The 15299-nt window shown below is 38.3% G+C and overlaps 1 long non-coding RNA gene across 2 annotated transcripts in view; it reads left to right on the top strand.

Annotated features, from left to right (window-relative positions):
• The window catches only part of LOC121015513 (uncharacterized), an 89740-nt gene that overhangs the window by 12707 nt on the left and 61734 nt on the right, over nt 1-15299 (top strand). Inside the window, exon 2 of one of the 2 annotated variants that reach the window (XR_005783848.1) lies at nt 6581-6693. This is a non-coding gene — a long non-coding RNA (uncharacterized LOC121015513). Of the gene's footprint in view, nt 1-6577; nt 6694-15299 lie in introns of both variants that reach the window. The other variant, XR_005783847.1, reaches the window with a different exon arrangement.

Genomic DNA, 15299 nt, shown 5'->3' with positions numbered 1-15299 from the left:
CTTTAATGGAAGCCAGTTGCCACATTGTGTGGTGCGGCATGAAGAGGCAGGGATATTAAGGAAGTCTTTTACTAACTGTCAGTGAAGAACTGAATCTTACCATAACTGTGCATGAGCTTGACTACAAGCTCTTCCTCTCTGTCAAGACTTGACAATGACGGTCCCAGCTAACACCATGAAAGCAGTCTTATGAAAAAACCCTGGGTGCCACTGTGCCAGATATACCTGACCACAAGAAACTGTGCAATAATAAGTGTTGATTGTTTTAGTTGCTAAATGTTAGGGTCATTTATTACTCAACCAGAAGTAACTAATACAATGTCCTTTAAAAAAATAAATCACAAAAGACCCTCAAACTTTGTGTTTTCTGGTAAAGCTTTAACTGGCATTTCCAGACCAATGATTTAGTGCAGTGGTTTTCAACCACTGACATTAAAATCACCTGAGGAGGTTTTTAAAAAAAAAAAAAAACTTCAAATGCCTGGGCTTCACCCCTAGAAATTCAATTTGAATTGGTCTGGGATGGGTCCAAGCCTCAGTATTTTTAAAAGTTCCCTAAGTAATTCCAGTGAGTAGATGAAGAATCACAGATTCAGTATTAATTGACTTAGTGAAGCCCCCTCTGGGTGGCAGCTGTACAAGCTGTAACATTGGGAGCTGGAGCTCACTTTTCATTTGTAAGTCAGAAGAGAAGACAAACAGGTAAACAATGACAACAATGTGGCAAATGTTCCAATAAAGTTATGTACAAGATAATATAAACACAGAAGAGGAAACACCTAACAGCAGTGATAAAGTCAGAAAAGTTTTGACAGCAAGTTATTCTGGAGCTAAATGTTTTTACATTCTAGTGACCTAGAATCAGAAATGGAAGAATGGGGCACCTGGCTTGCTTAGTCGGTGGAGCATGTGACTCTTGATCTCAGAGGTGTGATCTCATTGTGTGTAGAGTACTTAAAAATAAAGTCTTTAAAAGAATCATGGAGAAATAAACATTGCAGGCAAAAGAGTACAAGAGTAAAGGCTCAAAGTTTTTAGAGAATAGGCAGGGCTGTGGTATGTTCATATTTGACTAATAGGGCAGGATAAATCCAGAAGGGTAGGGGGAGTGTTGACAGAACTCTAAATTAGGGATATGGAGACCAGTTAGGATGATGACATAACCTGCAGCGGTAGCAGAAGGGATGAAGGGAAGGGGGGGGGGATTAATTTGCTAACCAGGATATATAACATATAAGACTGGAAACATGCACTGAAATGCAAAGGGAGGGGCCCATGATGACTCCTGGGTTCTGGCTTGGCAATTGTGTGGGTGGTAGACTGTAACTTTGGCAACAGATATGGGGGAAGCAAAAGCAGAACACAGAAGGAAATGAACAGTTCAGAGTTAGATCTAAGTTTAAAGCTTCAGAAGAAACAACTGGTTGCAGTTGGCACTAGAAATGAAAAGCAAATTGCCATGTGACTTGCCAAAAGAGCACATCCTGGGGATGATTTTTGTGTATTTTGAAATAATTGAGAGCATAGCTTCTGTTTGGTCTCCATGTGTTTTGGTGCAGTCAGCTCTTACTAAGACAAGAATGATCTTGAGAATTTCGGTAAAGCAAAGAAACCTTTAAAATTGTACTGCATAATCTGTGTTTCACTATTTTTGTCCACTGACTACAGTTCGCTCACACCACACTCTTCTCCTTAGGTGCCTTTGCCCCTCTTCCTCCTTAGGGTAGTAATGCCTTGGTTTGCCCAACTATTATAATTTTGAACTGACATCAGATTGCATTGTGCCCTGAAGTGGAAAGGGTTTGAATAGTGGCATCCCACATCCTCATTATGGTCACTTTTTTCCCAGTTTTATTGAGAAATAATTGACCTACATCACTGTGTAAGTTTAAGGCATACAGAAGTTGGTTTGATTTACATATTTTGTGAATTGATTATGACAATAGGGTCAGCTAATGTCGATCTTCTATAGGTACAATAAAAAGAAAGAAAGAAAGAAGTTAAAACTTTTCTCATGATGCGAACTCACAGGATATACTCTCAAAAACCTTTTTATTTTTCATACAGCAGTGTTAGCTACAGTCACAATGTTGTACATTGCATCTCTAGTATTTATTTATCTTATAACTGGAAGTTTGTACCTTCTTCCACTTTCCCCTCCCCCTACTCACTGCATCTGGTAACCACAAGTCTGATCTTTTCCATGTTTTTTTCTTTCTTTTTTCTTTTTTTTAAATTTTATTTTGAAACAATTTTTTTAAATACGAAATTGATCGTCAAATTGGTTTCCATACAACAGCCAGTGCTCATCCCAACAGGTGCCCTCCTCAATGCCCATCACCCACTCTCCCTCCCTCTCACCCATCTTGCTTTCTTTTTTAGATTCCACCTACAAGTTGAGATCATACAGTGTTTGTCTTTCTCTGACTTAATGTCATTTAGCATAATGCCTTCAAGGACTATCCATGTTGTCACAAAACTGGTAGAATCTCCTCACTTTTTATGGCTGAATAATATTCCATTGTATGTATATACCACAGCTTCTTTATCCGTTCATCTATTGATTGTTTCCATGTCTTGGCTATTGTACATAGTGCTGCTGTGAACATGGGGGAGAAGCTATCTTTTTGAGTTTGTGTTTTTGTTTCTTTCTTCTTTTGTTTCTTTTGTTCTTTTGTTCTTATATTCTCAAAAGGGAAACCGATGGGTGTTGTAGTTCTATTTTTTAATTTTTTTGAGGATCCTCCGTATCGTTTTCCCTAGTGGCTGTACCACCTAACAATCTTATCAACAGTGCACATGGGTTCCTTTTTTTTCCACATCCACGGCAGCTTTTGTTACCTCTTTATTTTTTGATGATGGCCATTCTAACAGGCATGAGGTGATACTTCATTGTGGTTTTATTTGCATTTCCTTAATGACAAGTGATGTTGACCATCTTTTCATGTACCCATTGGCCTTTGGTATGTCTTCTTTGATGAAATGTCTTTTCTGGTTCTTTGCCCATTTTTTAGTTTATTTGGGAGGTCTTTTGCTATTGAGTTATATGAGATTTTTGTGTATCTTGGGTATTAACCCTTTATCAGATACATGGTTTGCAAATATTTTTTCCCATTCCGTAGGTTGTCTTTTCACTTTATCAACAGTTTCTTTGGCTCTGCAGTAGCTTTTTGATTTGATGTAGTCCCACTTGTATATTTTTTATTTTGTCACTTGTGCTTTAGGTGTCATATTCAAAAATATCATTACCAAAGCCCATGTCAAGATACTTTATTCCTGGGGCACCTGGGTGGCTCAGTCAATTAAACATCCGATGTCCACTCAGGTCACGATCTCGCAGTTTGTGAATTTGAGCCCCTTGTAGGGCTCTGTGCTGTCAGCACAGAGCCTGATTGACTTTGGATCCTCTATCCCCCACTCCCTGTGTGCACACTCTCTTTCAAAATAAATGAAAACATTAAACAAAAAAAAGATGCTTTATTCCTGTTTTCTTCTAGGAGTTTCAACTAGTTTCCTAGCTGCCCCTGCTGAGGGCTTCACATTTAAGTCTAATCCATTTTAAGTTAATTTTTTTGAGTGGTCTATGATATGGGTCCAGTTTCATTCTTTTACATTTGAATATCCACTGTCCAGTACATTCATTGAAAAGACTGTCTTTTCTCTGTTGAGTATTCTCGACTCCTTGTCAAATATTAGTTGACCATATTGGTCATTTGTTTTTAATTCAAAGGAGCGGTACATTTGGCTCAGCACCTCAGTCTGTGTAAAACCTGTAACCCCGTGTATTTCAGAGCCAAGTTACATGTTGTTATTTTGAATCCCTGACACTTTTGAACTTTTAAAACTAAATTCTTTCTTCTCTAGTCTAGACAACTCATTACCACCTCCCCCCACTCACCTCCACCTCCCAGGAAGCAGAGAAGCCACAGGGAAATACAAGTGAATCTTCCTGCGAAAGAAAGGGTTGTACTTTGTCTCATCATCAAGCCTGCCTTGGGGCTGGTGTAAAAAAAAAAAAAAAAAATGCTGATGTCTGCATAATGTGTATCTCTTAAGTAAATCAAACCTGTCATTCAGCTTGGCTGCCTCTAAGTCATTTTGATTCCTGCCAACAAGAACATTAATGAACTTAGTATCTCCACAGGTTTATTCATGTGTAAGATCCAATTCCTTATTCCTCTTCCTTTTTCCAGCAGCTGCCCCTTTCCATCTGATAAAGTGGAAAGCTCGAATAGCTCATACAAATCCAGATCATCACTTAAAGCCAGATTTTTGTACACAGTGTTCTGTAATTCTTCTGTCTGATTTGATTTTATTTTTTTTAATTTTTTAAACTTTTTTTTTATTTTATTTTTGAGACAGAGAGAGACAGAGCATGGACGGGGGAGGGGCAGAGAGAGAGGGAGACACAGAAGCGGAAACAGGCTCCAGGCTCTGAGCCATCAGCCCAGAGCCCGATGCGGGGCTCGAACTCACGGTCTGCAAGATCGTGACCTGAGCTGAAGTCCAACGCTTAACGGACTGAGCCACCCAGGCGCCCCACTTCTGTCTGATTTTAGAATGGCAAACAAAGTTTCTAGGCCTTGGATTTGAAAAAAAAAAAGATCATACACTAGTAATTATTGTCATGAAGAAATAATTTATGAAATTTTGGTTATTCATGCCTTTATATTTCCTGCTTCTATTTTCCTTTTGACAATAATGAGTAATTCCATTATGTTATACTTTTGCTATAGGGTCTTGGTTTACCTCCATGGATATACAGTTGGGATATGCCACATCAAGTTGTACTTTGGTAGATTTCCCCAAATGGCCTGAGACTGATATACAAAGTATGCTAAAAAAAGACATGAACCTAATTAGTCAAAAAATTTTAAGATAAAAATAGAAAAGAATATATACCATTTTCCCCCAAATTTGTCTACATGTTAGAATTACTAGAAGTCTCTTTAAAATCTCAAAGTCCAAGCCACACCCAGATCAATTCCATCACACTTTTTAGCAATGGAATACAGGTATCACTAGTGTTTTGACTCCCCAGGTAACTCCAATGTGCAGACAAGCTTGGGAATCACTGATTTAGACAGCTGTTACCTCGTGATTGCAAGAAAACACAGCTGTGGCTTCTTCCTGGACTTCTCTCCTAGCCGTTGGTGGGAGATTCTCTGCTTTCCAAGTTCTCTGTCAATTTTGTCAACTTTGAACCTTAAACAGGGGGACCGAATGTGAGGGAATTCAATCATTGAAAGGCAACAATTAGCTGATTAAAAACCACAGATGGATATGAAATACATGATTGTAATTTCTTTAAGCTATTTTTATTTGGTGCAATTTTACCTGATAGCATAAGTTTTGTGTCGCAGATTTTTCTGTTCCATTTTCAGACACAAAGCTTCTTACACAGCTAGTTTAATGAAACTCTGGTCCACTGGAGTGACATTTTTTTTCATGCTTTCGGTGATTGTTTTAGAATTCCTTCTTTAACTTAGTCAACTTGAAAATACTTAACCCAGGGGCGCCTGGGTGGCGCAGTCAGTTAAGCGTCCGGCTTCATCAAGGTCACGATCTCGCGGTCCGTGAGTTCGAGCCCCGCGTCGGGCTCTGGGCTGATGGCTCAGAGCCTGGAGCCTGTTTCCAATTCTGTGTCTCCCTCTCTCTCTGCCCCTCCCCTGTTCATGCTCTGTCTCTCTCTGTCCCAAAAAATAAATAAATGTTGAAAAAAAAAAAAAAACTTAACCCAGAGTGGGTATGCATTGACTGAGAATTATCTCTTTTCCTTGCTTAAAGAAACAGTTTGACACAAAGATAAGCTTTTGAAATTTTATTTTCTGCATATACACAGCACATTACTTATTTATATAAACAATCACTGGCTGCCCAAAAACTGAGGGAAGCTTAATTTTAAATATAGCAACAACTCTTTACTCATTGGTGGCGAATTTACATGGTTGACACCCTTTATCAAAACTCAGAACTCCAGCAATTGTACAAAAATCACCATGCTGGCCTATAAAATTTTAAAGCAATATTGTAACCCAATAAAATAATGGTTGTGCTGTATGCCTATATGTATCTTGAGAGAGATTAATTAAAGGAAGTAAAATTGCAATTGAAGCTGTTGGGTAGTTAAAATTATCTGAGTAAGTGTGATCTTGACTTTAATGAATTAACAAGTAAGCTTCTTGCAATAAGTATTTAATTAATTTTAAACCATATTTGATTTAGAAACCATTTATACTTAATTTCTGGTCTAGTGTTCAATTAAAATTGTCTGTAATATTCACAGTCTCTAGATCCTGTTCTTGCTTTGGTGATCTTGGCTGCTTGGTCACTGACTACTGCTGAGCAGTGGGGAAAGAAGGCCTATGGCTGTGATCTTCTAATTCCTCAGATGTCAGGGGAAAATCCTCAGGGAAAAAGTTAGCCTAGAAAATGCATGGTTTCTTTCCCTCATGTTTTATTCTAGAGGTAATCACTTGGGAGAGGTGGTAGAAACAAATGAGAACACATGTTTGTCATTAAAAACAAAAGACTGAGATGTTGCAGTTACTTTTCTACAATCACTTTTTTTCACCAGAAGACTTTGGATAAGTCATTATGGAGAAAGCTAAGGATCCCTGCGTTGTCTTGAAAGCACACCAGCCGGGAAATCAGAAGGCCTGGGTTTGAATTCCAGTTACTCACAAATGTAAGGTAATACTGTTATCCCTCCTCTGTTAAAACACTTTCTTCACATATGACGTTTACATTTTGTCCTAGAACATATTTTCTTCTCCATTAAGAAAAATTATATTCTGTACTGTCAGTTTTTATTTCATTGTAAGTGAGGGCAGTCATGGTATAGATGAGCCAAATGGTAACTAAACCCAACACAGTGAAATTTGACTTTGAAATAAGTCTTAGAATTTATATTTGTTTGTGAGTCATGTTTTGGGGAACCCTAATTCACTGTCACCCATCACCAATAATAGTGATGTTGGGAAACAGGAGTTATGGCCTACAACTCTTATATAATGTTCTTACAGTATATAGTTATATTTGGGGAAATATCATTTGACCCATACTATTTTTGAGCCATGTAATGAGCTAGAATGTAGATAGTACTTAGGTAGAATACTAGAATAATGCAACTTCATTCTAAGATTGCTTAAAAATAAATGCCCATTTTCCTTCAGTGTTTATCTTTGCCAGGAGAAAGAGAGACAAATAATTATTTTGCCTTTAAGGCACTGATTCTGAGTGTTAGATTAAGTAGACAGACTGTTGACCATATGTGACTTAAGCAGTATTGTTGGTTATTTTACCAAACACTGGATCATCATTTGCTTTAAGAAAGCTACACTGTAGGGGCGCCTGGGTGGCGCAGTCGGTTAAGCGTCCGACTTCAGCCAGGTCACGATCTCGCGGTCCGTGAGTTCCAGCCCCGCGTCGGACTCTGGGCTGATGGCTCAGAGCCTGGAGCCTGTTTCCGATTCTGTGTCTCCCTCTCTCTCTGCCCCTCCCCCGTCATGCTCTGTCTCTCTCTGTCCCAAAAATAAATAAACGTTGAAAAAAAAATTTAAAAGAAAGCTACACTGTGGATAAACCTTTGCTAGATCAAGAGTAACCTGCATTGTCTTCTGTGTTGTTTCTACTACAACATTACTTGGTGGTATTGACTTTGAAAAATGAAATTTATCTTCTAAGAGCACAAATCAGATTCAGGTATTCTTAAATGTAAAACTGATTTTGACCTCCCCAAGAACTATCGAATAATAATGATGCCAGTTGGGAGAATAAAGTTGCCGTATAGATTTTTCTGTGTTCCTTTCAGTAAATACATTCTGGAGCATAGAGGTGGGCAATTGGTCAACCCATTTTCTTTCTTGTATGATATGTCATAGTTTGATAATGTCACTCTGTTAACCAAGATTTGTAATGGGATCAGTGCTGAAAGAAGCTTTGAGGATATCATATCACCAGTATTTAGATGTCATAGGTAACATAGATTAAACATAGGTAACATAGATTGAAAGGTAACACAATAGCTATTACCCAACTAATTCAGGAGCATGGGTTGATTTTGGCCTAACTCCAGTGAAATAACTTATAAGCGGACATGGCTGGATTAGTTCAATGTGCGTGTGTGTGTGTGTGTGTGTGTGTGTGTGTGTGTGTGTTTCCGAGGAAGCAGACATTCTAAGATTTGAATCAACATTACTGGTGGAAGCAGGAAAACTTAAGAGTAGGCCATTAGGTGTAACATCAAAGTAAAGCTGCTTCTGTGTCACAGCTGTAAGGACAGAATGATGCTCCGTTTTTTCTCAAGTACTGCTTCTGCATAGTTGTATCGGCAAGTTCTATCAATAAACAAAGGAGAGACTAAGAATATATACATGCAATTCCACCATCAGCCAAAAAGTCACATAAATCTTTCACATTTTCAAATAACATTCATGACAGGGAATAGTATTCTTTAGTGAACTTCTAAACCCTTATCTCTCCCATTTTTTAAACTCATTTGAGCTTTTAATACTCGCTCAGCAGAAGAGGAAGGGAACAAGAAAAGTCTGTACTGAATCACGGTGCTTTTTTTCCCTTGTAACCAATAGGTTTTAAAGTGTGCATATTATACACACACATATATGTATATATTATATGTAGTTAATATTTAGCAAAGTAACCCATGGGTTTTTTTGGAAGTATTTTACTGTGAAGTGTAATATTCTTAAAGTTATAACAGTAGGGCACCTGGGTGGCTCAGTCGATTGAGCATCCAACTCTTGTTTCTGGCTCAGATCATGATCTCATGGTTTGTGAGATCAAGCCCCTCATCGGGCTCCACACCATCAGTGGAGATTCTCTCTCTCCCTCTCTCTCTGCCTCTCTCCCCGCTCATGCTCTCTCTCTCTTTCTCTCTCAAAATAAATAAACATGACATCTGCAGTTTACAAATAGTTGTAAGAATGAACACCCCTTGTAACTGCCACCCATGGTTGAAGAAAAAATATGTGGAAAAATTTGACCAGCATGCCAAAAGCCCTGTGGGTCCCTTGACAATCACAACCTTCTCCCCACACTTGTCCTTTCTTCTCTGAGATAGCTCTAGCTATCGTTTCTTTGCTTTTCTTTATAGTCTTACCACTTGAGTGTGCAGCCATATGCACCAGATACATCTGTATAGTTTAGCGCTGTATGTTTGGCAACTTTTTATAAATGATATCATACTTAATATATTCTTTAGTCTTGCTTCTTCCATTTGTCGTCCATGTGATTGAATGTAGCTGTCAGTTTGTTCATTTTCATTGCTTTGTAGTATTCTGTTGTGTAAATGGACCAGTTTACTTATCCATTCTTTTGTGTTGGATGTCTGGACTGCTTGCACTTTGTACCCACCAGATAATATTGCTATGACGATTCTGTGCTATCTCCTGGTGCATGTGGACATGTATTCTGTTGGACATCATTCTAGTTAATAAATATTAGCGATGTGACAGTGGACAATGAAACTATCTTTTTCTGGAAGCAAATTTAGTGATCCAGTAATTTAATGAAGGGGGAAAAAACATTATTTTGGTTATTTTAAGGTGGTAGGTGCTATCTAGACATAGAGATGGCCACTTCATCCAGATAAATAAAAAATAGAATATCCAGGATTTTACCTTTTGTTTAAGATTTGTATCTATAAGTATATTTCATCAAGAAAATAAAACATTTTAGTTTTCAAACTACCTCTAGTATTATTTCTAGAATTCTAAAATTAACAGGATGAAACAGAGCAGAGAATGTATCTTACATTTCTTTTATTTTCTTCATGAAGACCATGGCACTGCTAAAAAGATGTTAAGTCCCCGCTAAATATATATTTCCTCTTTGGCATAAAATTATTTGTATAAATAGGTATAATTTGCAAGGGACAGGCCCCTAAAAAGGAGACAGTAGTAGGTTGGTTTAACTTAAAACTTTTTCTGTTTCGAAAGACTCTTTCCTGAAACAGAAAATAATAGTTTGGATGAGTCAACGCAGTAATCTGCTTTCTCCATAATTTGTCTTCCTTACTGCATTCATCCTTGTCCTAAGTACAACTAATATTAGCATATTTCTGAGGTTTTTTAAAAAAGTTATAAAATGGGCCTTTGTTTGCCTTTCAAACAGTACAGTAAGATACAAGGGTATCACTTCTGATAGTCCTGTGCTTCAGAGCATATATATTTTAGGGCTTCTTCTGATTTCACCAGTAAGGTCCCATCATGGTAAATTGATATCCGTATCTTCCTGTTTTTTTTGGGTTCCATTCCAGAGCTTCAGTGGAACGTCAAAATAATGTTTGTCATTCTATCCTTGGTTAGCTGAAGTCTTGTTCCTGTTTATATGAAATGACCATTGGGCTAATGCAGTTAACACAAACACTTCTAAAAACTATTCCGAGTATTGAGGAAAAGGCACTTTAATTTAAAAATTACTTATCCAGGGGGCGCCTGGGTGGCGCAGTCGGTTAAGCGTCCGACTTCAGCCCGGTCACGATCTCGCGGTCCGTGAGTTCGAGCCCCGCGTCGAACTCTGAGGTGATGTCTCAGAGCCTGGAGCCTGTTTCCGATTCTGTGTCTCCCTCTCTCTCTGCCCCTCCCCCGTTCATGCTCTGTCTCTCTCTGTCCCAAAAATAAATAAAACGTTGAAAAAAAAATTAAAATAAAAATTACTTATCCAGGATCAGGCTGGGAGAAACGCTTTCTTGAGAATTCAGCATGCTACCCACACCGCAATTCATTTTGCTGCTCTGCTATAACAAATGTGTTTGAATTCTTCTTTGCAATGAAAAGATTCTTTTGTCTTCCTTAGGGATTGTAACTTTCAAAAGGTGTTCTTAAATATATTACTACCTTATTTAAACTATTTGCTTCCAAGATGTGTAGTACTTTGCACAAAGAATAAGTCACTGATCCCTTGGGCACACAAAAGGAAAGTGCTCTTCTGCGTTTCCCATTTTATTTTGTTTTTCTGTGGTAGGTTTATGACTTGATGCCCAGCTTTTTTATAGATTCACCTCTCACAGGACACAATTCCCTTTAATGTGTTTTCCATGCTTATAGAAAGAACCAATGTGTTAGTGTCTTAGTCTGTTCAGGTTACTATAACAAAATATCATAAACTGGGTGGCTTATAAACAACAGAGACATTCCTCACAGTTCTCAAAGCTGGGAAGTCCAAGATCAAGGCTCTGGCAGATTCACTGTCTGGTGAGGGCCTGCTTCCTATTTCATAAACAATTTTCTTTTTGCTATAACCTCACATGTCAGAAAAGTGGGTCTCTCATAGGGCACTAATCCCACTCATGCGGTTCCGCTCTTATGACCTAACCACCTCCAAAAGGCCTTACTCCCCAGTACCATCCTCTTAGGGGTTAAGATTTCAAAAATGTAGGGGGGGACACAACCATTCAGACCATAGCAGGTAGCAATCACCAGTAGAAATTTCATTTTTACCATGTGGCTTTCTCTTGGTATATGGAGACAGGCCTCCTTAAAGTGCTCCTTGAGGGGCGCCTGGGTGGCGCAGTCGGTTGGGTGTCCGACTTCAGCCAGGTCAGGATCTCGTGGTCCGTGAGTTCGAGCCCCGCGTCGGGCTCTGGGCTGGTGGCTCGGAGCCTGGAGCCTGTTTCCGATTCTGTGTCTCCCTCTCTCTCTGCCCCTCCCTGTTCATGCTCTGTCTCTCTCTGTCCCAAAAATAAATAAAAAAACGTTGAAAAAAAAAATTAAAAAAAAAAAAAATAAAGTGCTCCTTGAGTCAAGCGAAAGTGGCTTTCACTGATGTCTTGGAGATTTAAAAAAAAATTTGACAATTTATTATTTTTATTAGTCTGGGATAAACATTTTAGATTGTTCTATGAAATTAAAAGATATTAAAATCAAAGAATTAGGGAAGTTGCTAAGAAAAGTTGCCAATTTCTCTGTTGATGGTATAGAGTTGACTTCCTATGTATAGGAAGGTCTGTGAGTAGAGGAATGCCATGATAAGGGTGGTGTTTAAGGGAGACTGTACATGAGCACCTGGGTGGCTCAGTCACTTGAGCATCTGACTCTTGATTTTGCCTCAGGTCATGATCTCATGGTCATGGAATTGAGCCCCGCGTCGGGCTCCATGCTAAGCCTAAGTACGTACATAAAAATAAAGGAGCCTGTACAGCAGCAGGCCAGAATCAAGAACATCTGCCCTTCCATGAGGTTGTCCCAGACTGCTATGACCTTGCTGGATTTTGAGTCCCTGTGAATAATTATACAGTAAATAAGAACAGATGGGTGGGTCAAAATAAAATGCTTGTAGCAGCAAATATAGAATAATTTATCCTGAGAGGAAAGCAATGGTCAAAATTCACATGAAGAAAAAAATCTTGGATATGGTATTTTCTGTGGAGTTAGAACTTTTAATAAGTTAATGTATTTTCTTTTTTTTTAATTTTTTTAATGTTTATTTATTTTTGAGAAAGACACAGAGCACAAGTGGGGGAGGGGCAAAGAGAGAGGGAGACACAGAATGTGATGCAGGTGCCAGGCTCCATGCTGTCAGCACAGAGCCCGATGCCCGGCTTGAAACCACAAAGTGCAAGATCGTGACCTGAGCCAAAGTTGGCACTTAACCGACTGAGCCACCCAGTTGCCCCTATGTTATGGTACTACTTGAAGGTACAAGAATATCCTTATATTTCGAAGGATTCTAGGGGCACCTGGGTGGCTCAGTTGGTTAAACCTCCAACTCTTGATTTCAGCTCAGGTCATGATCTCAGGGTCTTGAGTTTGAACCTGGAGTCAGGCTCTGTACTGACCCCGTGGAGCCCGCTTGGGATTCTCTGCCTCCCCCTCTCTCTGGCCCCCACGTCTCTCTCTCTCTCTCTCTCTCTCTCTCTCTCTCTCTCTCTCTCTCTCTATCTCTCTATCTCTCTCAAATAAACATTTTTTTTTTAAAAAAAAGATGCTATTGTTTTATGGAACAGAGTTTGGGAAACACAGAGTTAAAATATAGCATCATGTATTTGGGTTAGAGATTATTGAAAGAATATATACTAGCAGTGTGTCACAAGAATGACTATGAGTCTACTTTTGCATATCCCCAAGAACAGCACACAGTTGTCTATATTTTACTCCATCTAAAACTATGATTCTCAACAAAGGCTTCCTTGACAAGGTAGTAGCAGAATCTCAGTTGGATTTTGTCAAATGTTTTTTTCTGCATCTGTTGAGATGATCATGTTTTTCTTTTTTGTGTTTGTTAACATGATGAATTCCAGTGATTGATTTTATAATGTTAAGTCAACCCTGCATTTTTGGGATAAATCCCACTTGGTTGAGGTACTATCCTTTTAATATATCATTAGATTTGATTTACTAAAATTTAGTTTAGAATTTTTGCATCTATGTTTATGAGGGATATCAGCGTGTAAGTTTCTCTTACTGTCCTTCCTTTGTTTGATTTTTGGTATCATGGTAATGCTGGCCTAACAGAATGAGTTGGGAAGTATTTCCTCCTCTATTTTCTAGAATACTTTGAGTAGAATTATTATTATTTCTTCATTACATGTTTATGAGAATTTACCCTGAAGCCACCTGGACTTGGGATGGTCTTTGTCAGAAGGTTTTAAACTACTATTTCTTGAACAGATATGCAGTTTATATCATTACCCTCAATTCCAGCACAATAGCACAAAGTCTTATTTTAGTTTTCATCTTTTCCACATTTTGTAAGTCCCTTCTCTGACAATGAAAAATCTGTCTCCTATTATCTTTAATATGTTAATTTATTAGATTAACTTCCCTGTATGTAATAGCCAATCTCCCCTTGCCAGTGTTGCCCCCTTCCCCATGCAAATGCACTCTTTGTCCCATTTGGGTTCTGACACCCTCCCAAGGTCACAGCTGCTATCTCCTCCTCTAGCCCCCACCCCATGTGGATGCCTTCCTCACCCCACTGAGGCTTTGATGTCTGTGCCAGACTGCCCTGTTGCATAGACATCTACTTTCTCTTCTCATGCACTTGTGAAATTGTTCCTGCCAACTGAGTCCGTTTTATTCCATTTAAATTCCATGTTGTCTAGTGTATAATTGGAAATTAACAAATGCTTAATAAGACTAAAAAGAACGAAATTTTTAAATGGACGCATGGCGTATCAACACTCTTAAAAAAGGTGTTACTATTAACAGAATTGCCAGAGTTCGCATTCTGGCTTTGCTGTTGACTAATATGTAGCCATGGATGAATTAAATAAACTTCTCTGAACTTCTGTTTCCTAATTTGTTAAAAGGGATGAGGACAGAAATAATTACAATAATGATGATAATGGCACATGATGCCTCCTATGTACCTGTGCTAAGTACTGTGCTAGTACCTGTGCTAAGGACTTGACATCTAATCTTCAAAATGGTCTTTTGGAGGAAATACTATTATTATATTCATTTTACCAAATAAAAAGCTGTTATTTGAGGGAGGTGCCATTATCTTCCACATTTTCAGATGAGGAAATGAAGCACACACACAAAATATTTATCCAAAGTCATATAGCTAATAATTGGTGGCATTGGAATTTAGCTACTATGCCTTCAAAAAGCAACAGTGCCCAGCACATATGAAAATTCCTAGTATGCAGTGAGCTGCAGTAAATAATAATCCATTTAATGTGTAAAGTGATTAATTATAATAGCTCTGAATCACTATTGCCAGGTCTATGACATAGGAAGAGTCATGATACTACCCAATAGGAGTGGGGAGGATAATCCATTTTTAGCTTGAATACAAATTAGAAGTAATTTTTCTTCCTAGGCAGAGTTTAAAATCCACTCTATTTATTCTAGATTGGTAAAGCAGACATTTTTATGTAGAAAGAAGACACAGGCTCAGAAATAGGTTATGTGCTTAAATCTAAAAGGAAATTTAAGATGAGGAAAGATGTTTCCAGTCAATGGAAGATGAGAAAAAGAATTAATAGTACCCTGGAGATAAAAGAATAAACAAAGGACATCAGAGCTGGAGAAAGTAGCCCAGTGGTTGCAAGGAGAACAATGAAGACTTGACAAACATCTATCATTCCAGTTCAGCATTTAATAACAGCCCTAAGCCCACATATCCATTAATGTTGTGATGAATCTGTGAACTTGGTATATGATAGTTGCTCAGTATATGCTTGGTGAATTGATCTGACAATCCTTTAAAAAGCTTAAGTTGAATTTCCAGTAAAAGATACAAACCTAAAATAAAGGGGAGAACAGGAAGGAAAACAACACTGTCAGAATTTTGGAGGCTGAAAAGAATATAGTTATTGACTTAGCAGACTA

This window comes from Herpailurus yagouaroundi, unplaced genomic scaffold (assembly GCF_014898765.1).
Source record: "Herpailurus yagouaroundi ecotype Mexico unplaced genomic scaffold, PumYag 29, whole genome shotgun sequence".
NCBI lineage: Eukaryota > Metazoa > Chordata > Mammalia > Carnivora > Felidae > Herpailurus > Herpailurus yagouaroundi.
Note: the sequence above shows the minus strand (reverse complement) of the source record. Positions and strands in the feature narration are given on the sequence as shown.